Source organism: Ambystoma mexicanum, chromosome 3q, assembly GCF_040938575.1.
Source record: "Ambystoma mexicanum isolate Mex_15411 chromosome 3q, UKY_AmexF1_1, whole genome shotgun sequence".
NCBI classification, from domain to species: domain Eukaryota; kingdom Metazoa; phylum Chordata; class Amphibia; order Caudata; family Ambystomatidae; genus Ambystoma; species Ambystoma mexicanum.
In genome coordinates, this window is record NC_090926.1 from 745,386,283 (window position 1) to 745,405,550 (window position 19,268).

General features: G+C 49.8%; 1 protein-coding gene across 7 annotated transcripts in view; it reads left to right on the forward strand.

Moving 5' to 3' along the window:
• RNF157 (ring finger protein 157) overlaps positions 1–19,268 on the forward strand; it is a 1,722,220-nt gene that overhangs the window by 1,278,620 nt on the left and 424,332 nt on the right. The window lies entirely within an intron of this gene.

The following is a 19,268-nucleotide window of genomic DNA, read 5'->3' on the forward strand; positions in this document are numbered from 1 at the left end:
GGTCTCTGATGTGCAGAACCCTACTCTAGAAAAAAGTCTAAAGGGACATCAGGATGTCCTTCAAAGAAAACTGTCTGTCCAGAAAACGTACTGCGGTGTGGATTCTGTCCCTACCACTTTAACCGTAAGAGAAGTTTAACCTAAACACAAGAGTTTAGTTTACTTTATTTGTTGAGCGCGCCAAGCCCAAAGGCATCCGGGCGCTATGCTTACAGGTTACAAGATATACAAAAGGAAAAAAGCACATGATACAGCAGTAAATTGCATGAAAAATATATACAGAAGCATCGCAGATATGCATCAGGCAAGGGTTAAGGGCAAGAAAGTCCCTTCTCTAAACAAGGAATGGTGGCTGACTTCTGACCTTCTCATAATCTTTAATAGTCATGGGTAGTGCAGGCTCTTGGCCCTTTTCAGTGTTGCAGTCACTAATACAAGTCTCAAACCTATCTCTCTCTTCGGGTTGCATTATCTTATCTTTGACTCAAATTAGTCTCTTCTGTAATACAGTTTGAGACAGTTTGCGTCAGTCTCTGGTTGACGAACCAGCCCGGTTGCTGTCTTAACCACTTCTCAGTGCCAAGTACTTTCCCAGGGAATCCTAGCTTAGGAGTCTTCTTCAACTCTCTCCAGTTTGGGTTACGCTTGCCTGGATTGTCCGGTTTCTCTGGCCAGCGTGACTTTTGACTTCTTGAATCTGTCTTGGGATTGGGTTGCTCTCGCCCTCTGTTGCTGTTTGTTTTCTCATATCTTGCTCTGGGTTTTGCTTTGTTTCCCCGCCCTGGTGTGTCATCGTTCTTGTCCCTCCCTGGGATTGGCTGTCCGGTAACCCATCTTGGCGCCTGGTTTCTGGTAACCCGTCTCGGGCTATAGCTTCTCTCGCCCCCACCTCGGGTATACTTTCTCACCCCACCTTGAGGTATGTTGTCTGGTACCCCAACTTGTGGTATGATTTCTGGTGGCCCGCATTGGGTTTTGTTCTATCTCACCCCGCCTTGGGGTATGTTTTCTTGCACCCTGCCTTGAGATATAGTTTTGGGTACCTCGTCTTTGGCTATTTCTTATTTCGTTCAGTGTTGGGAAATACTCCTTCTCGCCCTGCATTGGGGTATGTTGTCTGGTAGCCTGCTTGGGCTATGTCTTCTCCAGCATGGGGTCTGGCATGGATTCACATGCTCATGAATATTCCCCGTCGTCAGGCTGGGAATCCTCGGTAAAGAAAATATCAGTTTCAGTTTGGTTTCTGAGCTGTTTTTCTACTAGTAACCAATCACTGGTCTCTGGGTCATACTGCCCCAAGCCAATGAATGCCCTCTACCTAAGCCCCTCCTCTGGCAGCCATCTTCAGATTTTTACTGCACCTTCACATGTTGGGAGTCCTCGTGCTATAGCTCTCAAGCTCTTAATGCGTTTTGCGATTTTTCAAAGAATTTAATCTCATTTTTTCAGTCAATCGAGCCTCAAGCTCCACCTTTTCCACTTCCGATCAACGGGGACCCGTTTCGGAATTTTCAACGCCCCTCAAGGGCGAAGTTTTCATCGAGTTACGCTTCTTGGAGGATTCCAGAAGACCTTGAGGCCTAACCCATGGACATGGCCCTGGACAAAGGAAGCTCGACGCCCGGATCCAAGCTGTTCAGGAACTGCCCTGGATGCGGGTTGCAGAATGTGTTCAAGGCGGACGAGCATTCTAGATGCCTCTACTGCCTTCACAAAGACAAAACGCACGTGGAGAAGGGCTGTGCGTTTTGCAAGAACATGTCGGAGCGGACCATGAGGGACTGGCGGATCCGCCTCACCAACTGGCTGGAAGGGAAAATCCCAGCAGTAGGTGAGAAGAAGAAGTTCCGAGCGGTCTTCTAAGTCCTTTGAGGGCGCTCCTGCGACGGGGGCCCAACAGAAGGCTAAGCACAGCGAGTGCTGAACGGTCAGGCTCCTCGGCTGCCAGGCAGGGCGTGCTTTCACTGACTCCATCAACCACGAGCCAGCGCTCTGGCTCGGGGAAGAGAAAATCAAAGAACCCGGGTAAGCTTCTGGAGAAACCCTGGTTGATCCCGACGGAAACAGCCGAGGGCGAGCGAGGCAGTGACTCTCCCCCCAAGGTGAAGGCCTCAAGCGCGCCCAATGTCGTGAAGGCCTTGATTCACCCAGCTAAGGCCTCTATCGAGGGAGTCGCGGCGGCCCTGGCGTAGCCTGTGGAGGCTCCCCCAGTGGAGGCGACCTCCGGGCCAAGAGTTCCCCTGCCACCGCAGAGGGAATCCTCTTTTCAGCTCATTGATAAGACCCCCATGACAACCCCGGTGGCCATCATGGACTCGGATACAGCCTCTGAAGAGGAGCTGGCTGGAGTCGTGAAGATCCTCAACAAGAAGTTCGAGAAGGTCCGGTCCCAGGGGAGGGATCCTGACGAGGCGGACGAAGAGAGCGACGGCGGTGTCAATAAGGTTCCCGTGGAGGCGGAGGATTCCACTCCCCAACCGTCACGCCCGTCGCAGCCGGTACCCGAGCCACGGGACAACTCGGGAGCCATCTTAATGGCGATCCAGGCCTTATGTACGGAGATAAGGACGAGGTTGCCCTTACCCCCAAAGGACGATCCAACGAAGCCTGGCCCGTCGTGGAGCCCTCCAAGCAAGTGCAGGAGAGTTCATCCCCCCCACCGATCCCTTCAACCCTACCAGCCTTCGCGGCCCTCATAGCCTTGATCTCCTTCCCCAGATCCTAGGGAGGACACGGGTACAGAGACGGCCACGACGGGAACGGATGACGGTGGGGACGACGGGATGGGCCTTCCATCACCACCCCCTCGGACCTCCCCGCCCTACGAAATTGGCTCCTTTCACGCCATGATTGCCAGGGCATCTGAGCTCTTCGAGCTCTGCCCCGAAGAACAGAAGAAGGAAGGTTTCCTCTATCAACGGCGTGAGGTCAAAAGGAAGACGGTCCTCTCGGTCCTGTTACTTGACGACATCTGGGACGAGGGGCTGTTGCTCCTGAAGAACCCGTCCACGACCCCTGCCAAGAGAGACGGGTACGAGAAGAAGTACCGGGTCCCGGATTCCACCCCTCTGTGCCCTAGGGCGCAGCCGACCCCGGATTCGGTCATCTCGGCGGCGGCCAAGAAGAAGGCGGCACGGGCTACGCTTCGACTTCAACCTCCGGCGAGGGGAAGAATCTGGACACCATGGGGCGACGGGTCATCTCGTCGGCAGCGACGATGATTAAAGTGGCCAACACCCTAGTGATTGTGGCCCGCTACGATAGGTCGCTTTGGTTTAAGATAGCTCCTCTGCTGGACGTCCTCCCAGACAAGAGGGCGGAGGCCCTCGAGATCCTGCAGGAAGGCGAGGGGGCATCGGACCACGCCATAACGGTGGCCACGGACATTGCTGACACCGGTTTCCGTCAGTTGGGCAACAGTGTTCGTTTTTGACAGCGTGGTTGGCTCAAGGCGACCGATTTCCGCCAGGATGTGCAAACCAGAGTTTTGGACATGCCCTTCGACGGGAATAACCTGTTTGGCAAGACACCGGATGAATCACTGCAGGCCATCAAGGCTGACATGGAGACGGCCTGGGCCTTGGGGGTTTTGCAGCAACGACGGCCGCCCTTTCGGAAACTCTGGATGCAAACAAGGTGCCTCGGCTCCTGGGCGTACATGGTAGGCGGCCCACTCCTCGTCGCAGAAGGCCTTCAGAGGACGCGGCAAGTCAGGAGGATCTCGTCGTCGACAAGGAGGCCAAGGCGGCAAGGCCACTGCCAAGCAGGACTGAACCGGCCGTAGCATCGGGCCCCCACCTGAGCACCCCGGTGGGAGGCCAGCTGGCAAAGTTTCAGCGTGTGGGAGTGCATCTCCACCGACCGATGGGTGCTGGATGCCCTGGCCCACGGGCACACTCTTGAGTTTTTAAAGAACTGCCCCCGCATTCCACCCGTGACCAGGAAGGAAAACCACGTCCCACAACTGCTGCTCGAGATAAGGGCGATGCGGAAGAAAGGAGCCATCGAGCTCGTCCCAAAGTGGCTCCGGGGTTCTGGAGTGTACTCTCGATACTTCCTCGTAAGAAAGACCGGCGGTTGGCGACCCATCCTGGACCTTCGTCGTTTAAACAAGTACATCAAGGCCCAGAAGTTCCGGATGGTCACCCTCGAGCACGTGCTGGGGCAGCTGGAGGAAGGCGACTTCCTATCGTCGCTGTACTTGGGGGATGCCTACTTTCACATCCCCATTCTAAAAGGACATCGAAAGTTTCTCAGATTCGTAGTCCAAGGACGGCACTACTAATTTAAGGCCCCTTCCTTTCGGATTAAAGTCGGCGCCTAGGGTATTCACCAAGTGCCTAGCACCAGTGGCGGCACGGCTGCGCCTGCAGAGGATCCACGTCTACCCCTACCTGGAAGATTGGCTCATCCGAGCAAAGACCAGAGATCTCGCCGTCGAGCATACAGCGAAGACTGTCCAACTGCTCACGGATCTGGGATTCTCCATCAACTTTGCCAAATGCCACCTGGTTCCGTTGCAGGTCGCACTGTATCTGGGAGCCAAGCTCGACACAGTAGCGTGACTGGCCTCGCCGTCGGAGGAAAGGACGAAGGCCATCATGGGAAAGGTTCAGTGACTGTTGACCACGGACGTGGCCAGGGGGAGGTCCATCAAGTCCCTTCTCGGCATGATGTCCTTGTGCCACTTCCTAGTGTGCCTGTGCAGATTGCAGATGCGGCTACTGCAAGAGTTCTTGGACGCCCATTGGATGCAAGTGGCGGGCAGCTTCGAAGACAGGATCTCGCTCAATGAGAACTTCCGCCAAGCGATCCGGTGGTGGGGCACCCACGCGCATCTGGCAGCGGGTATGGACTTCCAGACCCCGGCACATCAGGAGACGGTGATGACAGAAGCCTCCCTGGAGGGATGGGGAGTGCACACCGGAGATCTCCACGCAAGAGGCCTTTGGCACCCATAGGAGAGGTCACTCCACATCAACGTACTGGAGCTCTGGGCCGTGTTCTGTGCCCTGAGGTCGTCCCTTCCATCCCTCAAGGGCAAGGTGGTGAGGGTCTTCACCGACAACACCACCACAATGTTCTACATCCGGAAGCAGGGAGGTACCAGATCCCCAGCCCTATCCAAGGAGGCGCAGGATCTGTGGCACTGGGCCGTCGCCCAAGGGATGTTTCTGGTACCCTTCCACCTGGCAGGAATAAAGAACACCATCGCCGACTCCTCGTGCCACAAGTGGGAACTACGACAGGATCAAGTGGATCTGCTATTCCAACGATGTGGCAATCCCCAGATCGATCTATTTGTGACGGCGACGAACACCAAGTGTCGGAGGTTTGCCAGCATGTTTCCCCAGCCGGGGAGCATGGGCGATGCCTTCTCATTCCCTTGGGACGGCCTGTTCCTGTATGCGTTCGCGCCGTTGCTGCTGCGACTCATCAACCAACTCAGACGGTCCTGGTGCAGGATGATCCTCGTGGCACCGGCGTGGGCGAGACAGATCTGGTTTCTGGACATGTCAGCGTCCCCCCCCCCACACCCCAGTCAAACTGCTGACGGACGCGGATCTCTTCGCCAGAGAAGGAGGTGCCATCCTCCACTACCACCTGGGGTTGCTGAACTTGTGGGCCCAGCTCCTGCAGCACTAGAGTTTGGAGGGCACAATATCCCGGCGGAATGCAAAGAGTTGCTTGCAAAGGCCAGGGCGTCCTCGACTCTCAAGTGATATGGACATAAGTGGAAGAGGTTCTCTGTCTGGTGCCGTGCACAGAAGATGAACCCTCTGTGGATTACAGCCCCCCAGGTGCTGCCGTACCTACTGTCGCTGGCCAAGGCGGGGCTAGCGCACGCCTCCATCAAGATGCATCTAGCGGTGATCTCACGCTACACCAGAACTCCAGGACGATCATCTCTGTGGTCCCATCGTCTGGTGAAGGAGTTTATGAAAGGATTGTTTCGATCATTCCCGCCGGTGAAGGCTCCAGCCCCGGCGTGGGAGCTCAACATGGTGCTGAGCAGGCTCATGGGGCCGCCATTCGAGCCTCTGCGCTCGGCACCGTTGAAGTTCCTCTCATGGAAGAATGCGTTTCTTGTGGCCCTCACCTCCGCACGACGAGTGGGAGAGATCCAGGCCCTCTCCTGTAAACCTCCATACCTGACTTTCCACGAGACGAGGGTGGTGCTGAGGACGCACCCCTCCTTCATGCCCAAGGTGCCGTTGGACTTCCATCTCAACAAGCCCTTAGTGTTACCTGTTTTCTTCCCGTCGCCGGCTGAGAGGACTTTGCACTCGCTGGATGTAGCTAGAACGCTGAAATTCTATGTGGACCGCACGAAGAGCCTTCGGAAGACTTCACAACTGTTTGTGAATTTTGGACCTGTGAACCAAGGGAAGGCCTTCTCGAAGGCTTCCATTTCCAGATGGCTCTCCGGCTGCATCATGCACTGTCACCGGTTGGCAAACCGACTGTTGCCCGGCCGTCCGAGAGCCCACTCGACCAGAGCGATCGCTGCTACCACGGCGTTCTTGTCTGGCGTAACCCTGGACATCTGCAGGGCTGCTACGTGGAAGTCGACGCACACCTTCACAAGATTCTACTGCGTCGACCGGGATTCCAGGCAGGAGTCCAGGGTCGGCCAGGCAGTGCTGCGCAACCTGTTCGCCTGAAGGTGGGCCTGGTGAGGAGGTAAGAGTTGCTTAATGTTGAGTTGATGAAATGCTTAATTTTGTGCCTTGCCACCTCCCGTGGTTGTGCATGTGTGTACTGCTATGTATTCTTATATTCATGAGCATGTGAATCCATGCCAGACCCCATGCTGGCGAAAGAACAAGTTACTTACCTGTAACTGTTGTTCTCCAGCATGGGTCTGGCATGGATTCACCTGCGAACCCTCCCTCCTACCCCTCTGTGGCTCTTCACTTGGTCCTACTGCCACTTTATGTGCTACCAAATCTGAAGATGGCTGCCAGAGGAGGGGCTTAGGTAGAGGGCAGTAGTCATTGGCTGGGGGCAATATGACCCAGAAATCAGTGATTGGTTACTAGTAGAAAGACAGTTCAGAAACCAAACTGAAACTTATTTTTTCTTTACCGTGGATTCCCAGCCTGACAGCAGGGAATATTCATGAGCATGTGAATCCATGTCAGACCCATGCTGGAGAACAACAGTTACAGGTAAGTAACTTGTTCCTTATCTCGCTCCATCTAGGGATATACTCCTTCTCGCCCTGCATTGAGGAATTGTTTGTGGTAGCCCACCTTGGGATATGGCTGGCATTCCACCCCCCCCCCCCCACGCGCTTCCCTGAGCAACTGCATACCATGCTCACCAGGGCAACCCTCCTCAGGTAGAGGGGTCAGCATTGTTGGCTTCTCTACGTCTACTCTCATCTCCACCGCAATCATCGTCCGAACCCTTCTCTCTCGGTCTCCTCTGTGTTCAGTAGCATCCATTGCACGTTTTTGTGCCAGACCACAAGGGGGTGTGTTTGTTCTCTGCGCTTTCCCTTCGGCCGCAGATTGTCTGAAAGGGCTCTGAAGGCCTATTACTACTTATATGCAATTGTGAGTCTGTGAAGCATTCAGTTCCCATATAGCCTTATCAGGTGTTATGGTGGGATGAGGGAGGGTAAGAATATCCCTATCTTTGGGATGGCCTGTCCTCTGAGGGGGTCACCCAGTGAGATTCCACTCGTCCTGTCCCCTAGAGGATGCTAGCTTAGGGGGGCTCATGTCCCTAGCCCCAAATGGTGTGGCTCCTCGATGGGGGGAGAGGACGCATTTCTGGGATTCTTTATTATTTTCTTTTGTCCGTTTATTTCGTTTACAATTTCCATAAAACTTTATATTAAAACATATAACTTACAGGTAGGGCATACAATATGACAGAAATATCCACCATTTGTAGTATATTACAAATTATGAGAATAAATAAAATCTCGGCTCAAATCGGTCTTATTTTCCATGCTCGAATTAAATAGCCTGCTACAGTATGTACACAAAGTTCCTTCTGGGTAGACCTATACAAATCTAAAGCTTCAATTAAATTGCAGCTTTTAAAATCCTTAAACATTGCTATCAGCCAATTTTTCTAAGAACATTTAAGCAGGGATACCAAAATGCAAGATGATTTGCATCCTCAATATGGTGCAGGCACATCAGACATTCTTTAGTGTTTGAATTATTCCGGTTATTAGTAAAACTAATTAAAAGTAAAATTCCTCATCGTAATTTAATGTATATGTTCGCCTCCAATAAAACTGTGCGCCAGCTAAGGTAATTTTCGTAACCTATGCCTGTTTTTGTCCTCATGTATTGGGTTGCAAGTAATCTCATATATGCCCTGTTAATTAGATCCACTAGCACACAATCTCAACATACTTTCTTTACAGCATTTATATTGGAATTTCCTATTGTCTCTGTGCATTCCTACAGGTGGCCCATCTCCAGCCTACTTAAAGTGCTTCTTACATGGGTAAACCATGCCCAAAGTTTAACGCTGTTGCCTTTTAAAACCTTCAACATTGCTCCCGATTAACATCCAGCTCTTCACAGATCTGCAATTTGAGCCATAATAGTACAGCTTTAATTTTAATGGCCCAATCAAAATGTACCGGGGGTAAAGAGCAGTTTGTTAAATGTGTTTTCAGGAATTGTCAATCTATCAATATTAGAATAGCCCCACATTTCTGAGCCATGGAGGGCTGACGGTTAAACTTGGGCCCTGTATACCTCTAGGGTGGAGTCTACTACTCTTTCCCCCAAACCTGTTAGAAAAACTGAATTGTTCCCGAACCCCTCTTCAAGGTAAGATCAGATTTTTAAATCAGGTTACTCAAGTAACTCCAAACGTACTCCTGGATAATCAAAGTGCCGAACTTGTTCGATCTAGGCCCCATTTAATTCTAACCTAATTTGTGGCAATACATTCTAGTGGAAGGTAATATATTTAGTTTTAGATTCATTAATTAGTAGATCTTTAGTGATGCAGAGGTCAAAACATGCTTTAAAAGCCTTTTGTCAGCCCAAAAGGCAAAGTTGACAAAAGGACTGCATCGTCTACGAAATGAAGTATACTTAACTATTCATCATTTGTGGTTGGGATATCCACCAAGGAATTCAGTCATGTGACTGCAATATCATTGACACAATGGGAGAACAATAACCTTGGCTAGGGTGACCAGACGTGTCTTGTTTTTTGGCCCGGTACAGTTCTGGAATTAGGCGCACTGGGTTTGTAAGCTTTGATAAAGACATGTAGCATGGCTGGCGGGGCAGGGAATCCTATGCTGGGAACATCTTGTCCATGAAGAGTTTGTCTTCGTAGAGTGAGAAACCTGTGATAAAACATTCTACAAACATAGTATTTACAATATCCTAGGCTGAGCCACAATGAAGACGAAATTGCCAGACTTTACAAAATACCCTGAAATACATACTTTGGCACACATTGTGATTACAGGGTAGCCAAACTCAAAGATGATGTCTGAGCTTTATGCTCAAATACATGTTTGAAGACCGAATCCTGACCTTGTTGCTTATGAGAGATTGAAGTTCAGCCTATAAATGGATATCGATGAGAAACACAATGGAGATTAATTTGCTCCCTGACACATAATATTCTTCGGTCCTAAGTTATGCAACATTGTAAATATGTGAACCAACTGTGTTAAACGTCAATGTAACTGCACAGGATTGACCAATCTAAGCTTCACCACTGCCCCAAATGGAAACAGAGGGACAGACCTTTTACACCTTTCTTGGCACTGTGTGCTGATTCATTAATGAAAGACAGAAATTAAGATTAAGTGCAGTGTTCATTTTGTACTTTTCTATCCAATGAGTTGTTTATTGGAGATGTTTTGAGAGAGTAATTCATACAATACGAAATGTTTTAGGCTGGCCCTGCTGATAGCTTGTAGAAGGATAGCCCATGTGTTGGATGAGTAAATACACCTGCACAAGGAATGGTTAAATGGCATGATATACACCCATACCACACACACCCTGGAAGGCGATTATTATAGTTAATGTACTACTTGTTATCGTCAAAAGAATATATGGATATGTTCTGAAATGTTCTCCTTACATAATGTATAACAAAATGTACATGGGGTGCGAAGCGTGTGTTATAACTAGCACTTCTCCTGCATTGGATCTTACATGAATTCACATGCTTATGAATGAATATTCCCAGTCGTCCGGCTGGGAATACTCAGTAATGTTAAAGCAGTTTTTCTTTAAAGCTCAAGAAACTGCTCGTCACTTATACAGCCCATTGCTGTCACTTTGGGTCAAACTGCTCCAACCAATGACATTTGTCCTCCTTAGCTTTGCCCCTGGTGGCCATCGTCTGATTTGTACCACACATTTACGTGTTGGGAGTCCTTGTTATTCGCTCCTCGAAATTTTCCCCTTTAACTATTTTTGATACGTTTCTTCAGCTTCGTCACCTAAGTGACTACTGGTAGCAGGGATCTGTGCCAGTGATGATCCAGACAATCCAGGGATCTTCTACTAGTGGAGAACTTCTTGGGAAAAGTATTTTCCACATGGCAATGGCGGATGCCAGTAATAAGAGTCTCTTTAGACCCTGCGCCAAGTGCAGGCTGAAAGGTTTTTGTGGACAATAGCCACACAAAATGCATTTATTACCTGCATCCGGCCACAAAGTGGACCGCTGCCCCATTTGCCAGGTATTCTCCTCTAAAACTAGAAAGGACCAACACCGACCGTTGGTAGCGTGGCTGCAGGAAGGTGAGAGGGCCTCTGACTTGGGGTGTGGTCATGTCTCAGCAGCCCTGTGCAAACAACTCCCTCTGAGAAGCTGTTGAGATCTCACGAGGATGCTTCTGGGTCAACAAACCTAAGAGGAGTCATGGACATTCAATGCACAGTTTGACTACCGCTCTGTCGACGACTACTAAGGCAGCTAAGGCTCAGTCTGCATCAGCGATCTTGTTGGCTACATCATCCGCGTCAAAGAGCTCCTCCACTGCCCTGTACACAATCTACGCCAACGGCCATGACCGTCCCTACTAAATGATCATCTTTGTCCACAAAACTCCATTTGGCGAAAGCCACACCATCGATAGGTCGCTCATCCACGTGACAATGAATCAATCCATATATCAATTACCAAGATGACATTCATAAATCAAGCATCTAGGTGTGCATTAATAAGCATACCAACATAATTATTTGCTGAAATACCTGCTATTTTAGTATCGTAGAATTCCATTTAATGGACAACACATACTCAGAAGTCGTTTTCAATAGGACTTATCATTTCTTCAAAACACCCTTCTGATGGTTCTGAGAAAGTTACTCTGCAGAAAAAAATATCCGCCTCTTTCCACAAAAGTCGCCAATGCACAAAGCTTTCATGTGCTTACCTAGATCAAAAGCCATAGAAGCTCCACTTGGAATTGGACTAAATGCAGAACAGACTCTCCATATACCATACATGTATTCTCGTGGTAAAACACCACAATTGTACCGCAGCACGCCCACGTTGCCATTCTAAACACAAAGAATGGACTGCAAAATTTGCAAAATCTCCTCACTATCCATTCATTAAAAATGGACTAGGCAGTATTCCCACACATGTTCACCCTCACCACACTGTCAGAAGGGGGTATCCCAATGTGCTGTACAAACCAATTCCAACAATACGGGTTGCCTTGCCTCACAAAGGTTTGTCTTCCTCGCTAGCGTTATTGTACGCTCAACACACAGTCTAAAAACAGCACGAAATATTAAAAATGTCCATTGTTGTTTGGGATGTGCTTGGATTATACACATGAATTTCTTGGGTCCTGGGTATTTACAAGGTTTTTAGAATTGTATTAATCCATTTTTCTATGATAAAATTAAATAAAATTAAAGGTATATATTTATTATAATTTTCTCTATATTAAGTGATGCTTTTTTCTAGGTATATGGTTTTTGGAAAAAACAGCAGGTCACCTGCTTAAGATTTATTGATTATATTCTACCTCCTTTTTGATATTTCTGTATGTTCTCTTTCCCTAGATAGTAGTTAGTTTTGTCTTGCAATAGACACGTACTAGGGAAATAGTACAAACCTGTATGATATTGATACTTCCATTTCTCCAGCATGGATTCACATGCTCGTGAATATTCCCTGTCATCAGGCCGGGAATCCTCGGTAAAAGAAAAAAGTTTCTTACAAACTGGATTTCTCCTGTAAACCAATCACTGTACTCTGGGTCATACTGACCCCCCCCCCAGCCAATGACTGCCCTCTCCCTAAGCCCCTCCTCTGGCAGCCATCTTCAGATTTTTACAGCACGTTCAAGCGTTGGGAGTCCTCGAGTTTTGCTCTGTGAGCTATTATACAGTTTTCACACTTTTTTGAGAAAGTCCTATTTTTGTCAAAACAGAGCCTGTGTGCTCTTCCCTCCATCTGCCGACAAGTGGGGATCCGTTTGTTGGTGAATTTCAGTGCCCCTCAAGGGCAAGAATCATCGCATTTTCACCAAAGTTTCCAGAAGGCCTTTGGGTATACTCCGCACCTCCGACCATGACGGAGGAGAAGGAAGGAAGTTCCCTTTTCAAGCTCTGCACCAGATGCGGACTGCAGAATGTGTTTGTGTAGGACAAACGCACTCAAAGCCTCTACTGCCTTCACCGCGACCATAAAGAAGGAGATTGCGAGATCTGCCTTGGCTTCTTCATGAGAATGATAAAAAATCGACACAGTAGACCTGGCTAAGCGGCAAGGTCTCTGCCCCGTGCCACAAGCAGGGTCATGCCTCACCTAGGATTGGCCGGTCCGAAGAGCGGGCTTCTAAGTCCTTTGAAGGCACTCTATCCGTGGGGGCCCCAAGACAAGGCCAAGCACTGCGAGGCTGCTTCCATAAGGGTTGTTGCTCAACGCCACCATCTGCCTCCCATCGCCAGCCATCGATTGAGCTCCTCCTCAAAAAGGAACTTGCACAACCCAGCTAACCTGGGGGAGAAGCCCGAGAAGCCTGGGGTGGAGGAAAAGATGGCTGACCTGCTCAAGAAGGACCAGGCGGCGCAGGAGAAATCTTCAACGATGATCGAGCTTGTGGTGCCGTTCTCTCGAAGGTCAAAGGGGCTGACCGTGTGAGGGTAGCCCCTACTCGGCCCAGAGTGTCCCTGCCCCGGAGGCAGGATGCCTCAGCTGGGGCAGTAGCAAAGTCTGCTAGCACACTGGAGAAGCCAGTTCTGACCCCTCAAGGTGCAAAAGGGGCGGGGGGTGTGGATGACGTCCCAGGCCAGCCACAGGCCGTACCACAATATATGGATGTGTCCCTGCCCACGTTCCACAAGGACGTGGAGGAGGACAATGGCGGCAAGGCCGAGGGCGACGACAGCACAGGGCCTAGTATGCCGACCACGCCTGCTCAGCCGAGAGATTTATCCCTGGACATCCTTTCGACCCTACACACGCTGGTGTTAGAGATCCAGAAGATAATGCCGCAGGCCCCTGCCCCTGTGGCTCCGGATCAGCCTCTGGCTAAAAAGAGGAAGCTCATCCAACTCTCTCCCATCAACCTCCACACCCGTGCCTGGTGCCCTCCCTGTGATGGACCAGAATACGGGGACGGACACATCGACATCGTCACAGCAGGCGGATTTCCGCAACCAAGGGCGTCCCCACCGGTTGAGGTGGGGTCATTTCATGCCATGGTTGCAAGAGCTTCCGAACTTTTCCAGCTGATGACCAAGGTGGGCTTCCTATACCAGAGGCGCGGGGCCAAGAGGAAGTCCATCATGGCAGTGCCCCTCCTGAACGACGTGTGGGAGGAAAGTGTAGCCCTCCTGAAGAATCCTTGCCCGGCCCCAGCCAAGCGGTATAGGCTGGAGAAAAAGTACTGGGTGCCGGTGTCCACACCCAAGTTCATATGGTCACAACAGTCACCGGAATCTGTGTGTCACGGCTGCGAGGAAGATATCATCTAACCCCTCGTCACCAGTCCCTTCGGACAGCGCGGGGAAGAAGTTGGACATCATGGGGAGGAAGGTAATCTACTCTGCAGCGGTGACCGTCAAGGCAGCCAATGCGTTGTCGATCCTGGCCAGGTACTACAGGGAACTGTGGTACAAGCTGGCCCTGATTCTGGAGTTCCTAAATGATAAGTGGGTGGAGGCAACGACACTCCTCCAGGAAGGTGAAGTGGCGTCAGACCGTGCCATCACAGTGGCCCTGGACATCGTGGACACAGGTTTCAGGCAGATGGGGAACTGTGTCTGCCTCGTCGTCGAGGCTGGCTGAAGGCTACAAATTTCCACCAGGAGGTCCAGATGAGGGTACTGGACATGCCCTTTGACTGGGATAATCTGTATTGGAAGGCCGTCGATGAGTCCTTGCAGGCCATCAAGATGGATACAGAGCTGGCTTGTGCTTTTGTGTACTCTCCAACAGCACCGCTCTTCCTTTCTCTCCTCCGGAGGAAAGTCGGGCAGATCGCCGAAAGGTTTCGGTGGGAGCTCCTCGTTGTACTGTCAGCCCTCCCGGTCCACGACCCATGAGGCCTACAGAGGCCGTTCCAAGGCTTTCGGCGGAGATGTTCAGCGCCATCGTAGCCCCCAAGGCAGAACGCAGGCACCAGTTGATAAGATTCGTCGGCGAGTGGGGAAAAAGATTTCCACCAACATATGGGTGCTGGACGCTCTCGCCCACTGACATTCCCTGGAATTTCAGCAAAAGTGTCAGCAGATCCCTCCAGTGACCTGGCAGGAGCAGCGCATCCCTCAGCTCCTGCAGGGGGTATGTGCCATACTACAAAAAGGGGCGATGGAGCTAGTTCCAAGATGACCCCAAAGCTCTGGGGTCTATTCCCGATTCTTCTTAGTTAAAAAGACGGGGGCGGGGGGACTGAAGGGCCATTCTAGACCTGCAGCGTCTCAAGAAGTTCATCAAGCCCGAAAAAGACGCTGCAACACGTCCTCCGCCAACTGGAGGAAGGAGCCTTCCTGGCGTTGCTGGATCTGGAGGAAGCCTACTTCCACGTCTCCATTCACAGGAAACATCGAAGGTTCCTATGCTTTGTGGTGCAGAGAAGGCACAAACAGTTCAAGGACCTCCCTTTCAGCCCAAAGTCAGCTCCCAGGGTGTTCACAAAGTGCCTGGCACCAGTGGCGGCCCATCTATGCCTGCGAGGGATACACGTTTACCTGTACATACACGACTGGCTCCTCCGGGCCAATTCAAGAGAGGTAGCCTTCGAAGACAGAGGTGCTGATGGATCTGGGGTTCTCCATCAATTATCCCAAGTCCTGCTTTACACCGTCGCAGAACGCGCTGTTCCTGGAAGCCAGGCTCAACACGGTCTCCTGCCTAGCGTCGCCCTCGGAGGAGGGGATATCGGCCGTGCTGGGGAAGGTACTAAGGCTGTCACTGAAGACCGTCACATTGCGGCCATCAAGTGCTTGGCATGATGTCATCCTGCATCTACCTTATCCAGCTATGCAGGCTGCGGATGCGACCTCTTCAGGAGTTCCTGGATGCTCTCTTGGATACAAGTGTCTGCAGGGCGGTAAGGTGGTGGGGTGTACACCCCAACATCGCCTGGGCACAGGGTTTCAAACCCCCCCCCATACCAGGAGACGGTCACCACGGATGCTTCCCTGGAGGGCTGGGGAGCCGACACCGGATGTCTGCACGCCAGAGGCCTGTGGCTGCTGGAGGAGGATCTCCACATCAATATCATGGAGCTGCGGGCAGTGTGCTGGGCCCTCAGATCATTGTATTGTATTTTATTTATAAAATGCGCCAAGCCCAACGGCATCTGGGAGCATTTCTTAAACACATATAATATGTCATACACAGTAGCATATAGAAGTATTTATAATCACATAGGTAAGTATTTACTGAGTAGGAGTATGAAAAACGTTTACAAAGCATACTGGTAAAGTTACAAAGGTGTAGCAGTCAGAGTACCGGTTTGTTCAGTTTGAGCCAGGCTTTTACATGATTTCTTAAAGTACTGAAGGAGGGTTCCGCTCGGAGTGTAGCTGGCATGGAGTGCCACAATTTTGCTGCAAGGACTGGGAAACTGCTGCCTCCTGCTTTTTGAAGCTTGAACATCAGAATGACCAGACAGTTGGAATAAGAGTATCTGATAGGCCAGTCTGACGACTTCCGCGTAAATTTGTCGCAGAGGTATTTAGTTGCTAGGTTGTATAGACATTTGTGGTAAGTGAGAGGGTTTTAAGTCTGATTCTTTGAGAAACAGAGAGCCAGTGTACGCTCCGTCTTATTTTTGAGATGTGGTGAGATCTAGGGTGATTCGTTGTTGTTCTGAGTGCATTATTTTGGAAGATTTAGATCTTTTTTAGATTGTGTTGATTAGTACCGAGGTAGAGAGCATTACAGTAGTCAATCTTAGATAAGACTAGGGCCCTGGCTAGGGTAATGCAGTTACCTGTTGTCATAAATTGTCTGCAGGCGTTCATTAACTTGCATGTGTGTGCAGTAGTAGAGGCTGTTGTATTAATTCATCTACTCGGTGTGATGGAAGAGTCAATGTAGCAACCTAATGTTTTTACATCTTTAGAAACCCTGATATTGTTACCATCAATATTGAAGGTATTGAATTGTTTGTCAAGTCTGTTAAGTCTGGCTTGGGTACCTACAAGGAGCAGCTCAGTCTTGTTGTCGTTGAGACATAGACCATGTTTGGCAATCCAGGCTTGGATAATTTGATAGACGTCGTTTAGGCGTTTAGAATCTATGTCATAGTCACCAGAGATGGGTATAAGGATTTGGTTTTCGTCTGCATAGTTTGTATAGGAGACACCCAAATGGTCGAGGTCATCAAAGAGGGGCTTGGTGAAGATGTTGTAGAGGGAAAGTGAGGTGCAAGATCCTTGGGGGACTCCGCAGGTGACATGAGTAGCAAAGGCATATGGTGAGAAAACTCTTGTGGTTCCATTGTTTAAAAAGGACTGAATCCAAGAGGGGGCTTCATCCTCACCGTCCTCGGTCCTGGGCCCAGTCACTCTTCACTTGCACTGCCTCCCTGGCAACCCCTGCACTGCGGGACTGTCTCTGTATCCCTACAGCACCCCCACCCCCCCCCAGCACTTGTCTGCACTTAGCTTGCACTTGCCACCAGCTGGCCCTATTTATTTATTATTTTATTTCTATTCTACTTATTTGTACTGCACTCCCTCCCTCCCCCTTCCCCTTGCACTTTTTCCCTTCCCCCTACCCCTGCACATGCGCGGTCTGAATGACACCTGGCCTAGTAGGATCGTTGTCTGTCTTCCCCTTGTTCCCCCCTCCCTGCCTCGTTGCGCCTTGAAAACCTTGTGTATAGGAACGTTACAAATGCCATATCATATCATATCCGAGAAATGTACTGCAGATGAGAGGTGATTACATAAGACTTTGTGGTCCACCAGGTGAAAGGCCGCTGATGGGTCTAGTAACAGGAGTGCCAGATTGCCTTTGTCTTTTATGATCTCCATTTGAGTAACTAGATCTAAAATGGCAGTGTCCGTGCCATGTCGAGGGTGGTGCCTGATTGGCGGAGTCCTAGTAGGTTTTTACTTTCCAGGCGATTCTGGATCTGTAAGTAGGCAGCCCTGTCCAGAATTCTAAGGCGAAATGGCACAGTGGTGATGGGTCTATAGTTCGTAGGGATGTTAGGGTCGAGGGTGGGTTTCTTTAGAAGTGGCATGACCCACGCATCCTTCAGATTTGTTGGAACTGTATTGGTTGTGAAGGCGGCGTTAGTGCCGCGATAAAAGGTGCAAGGTCTGTCGCTGATTCTTTAATAATTGATGTTGGGCAGGCATCACCTAGGCATCTGGATGCTTTTAGGCTCATGATTATATTCTCAACGTCCTTAGTGGAGAGAGGAGTGAAGTAGAACAATTCATCTTTATCAGGAGGGTGTGATTGGGTAGCAAGCAGGAGCGTGTTGGTAGTCAGGTTAATTTTCACTATTTTTGTTTGCAACAGATCAATTTTGTTAGAAAGAACTGTCTGAATATTGGTGCACCATGTAAAGTCTTTTGTGCAAGATACAGGTGGCTCAGATGGGTTTTCCAGATCTCTAAGGATGTTAAATAATTCTTTAGTATTAGATTTTGCATTACAGATTTGGTCATTTTAAGAGTCTTTTGGATTGAATGATAGCTGTTTTGTATTTGGACGAGGCAGTGAGAAAATTCTATGTATGTAATTGAAGGGAGGTTTTTCCATGATGTTTCAGCAGCTCTTTTAGTCTTGCGCAGGGTTCAGAGTTGTGGGGTTAACCAGGTGTTTAAGTGTGAGCACGGTTTAGCTTTGTGCATTTTTAGTGGGGTGATTTTATGAATGACATTCCGAATGGTGGTGGTGTATAAATCCACTAAAGAGGTTGGGTCGTTGCTAGAAGTGGCGAGGTTTGTGATAGGCTGGAGGAGAGGGAGTAATTTTTCAGCAGTTGTATTGCCTGTATTTCTTGGCTGGTTGTCTTTCTGTAGGGAAAAGAGAATAGTGTGCTGGTCCGACCAGGCGCATTGGATGGTTAGTTAGAGAGGATGTTGGTGTTGCAGTTGATGGCAGTGATCCAGTCTAAAAGTCTGCCCTTGTTGTGGTTAAGTTGGGCGATAAGTTTTGTAAAGCCTATCTCTGCGATATTGTTGGCAATGGTTAGTGCATTAGCATCTTTAGGGTCATGTAGGCCTAAGGTGGTCTCCGAGAAGCATCACTTGCGAGCTTGGCTTTACATTGGCTGTAAGAAGTTGGGATAAGTCTTCCTCAAAGGAGGATCGGGGACCTGGGGTTCTATACATAAGGTGAATGGTAATGGTGCGTGTAGGCGACAAAGGAACCTTGATAGAGAGGAGTTTGCCTGATGGGAAGGTTTGGTTAAGGCAGGGCCTAAATCCTAATGTTGTTTTAGCGATAAAGGTGACGCCTCCGCCTTTTGTAGAGGTCCTATCCTGCCTGGTAATAAAGTAATTGTCTGGAATGGCCAATGAGAATAAAGGACCAGACGTCGGTATGAGCCAGGTCTCAGTAATGGCTAAGAATCTTATAAGGTAGAGGTACCAGTTTTGGGCAAGTAGGAGTGGTTTTAGCTAGGTTTTTGTTGGAACTTTTGGATAATGAGTGGTTGGCTCTGGAAAGTCTGTATCCCAGTCTGGAGTTTCTGATTTTGCTTGAGCAAGGTTGGTTGGGTGTGGGTCTTGACGCATATAGTTGGATCTATTGGGCGGGAGTTAGTGGCAGGGGCTGGTCGGGAGTGAGTGAGCTCTGCTTGATAGGTTTGGGGACTGTAA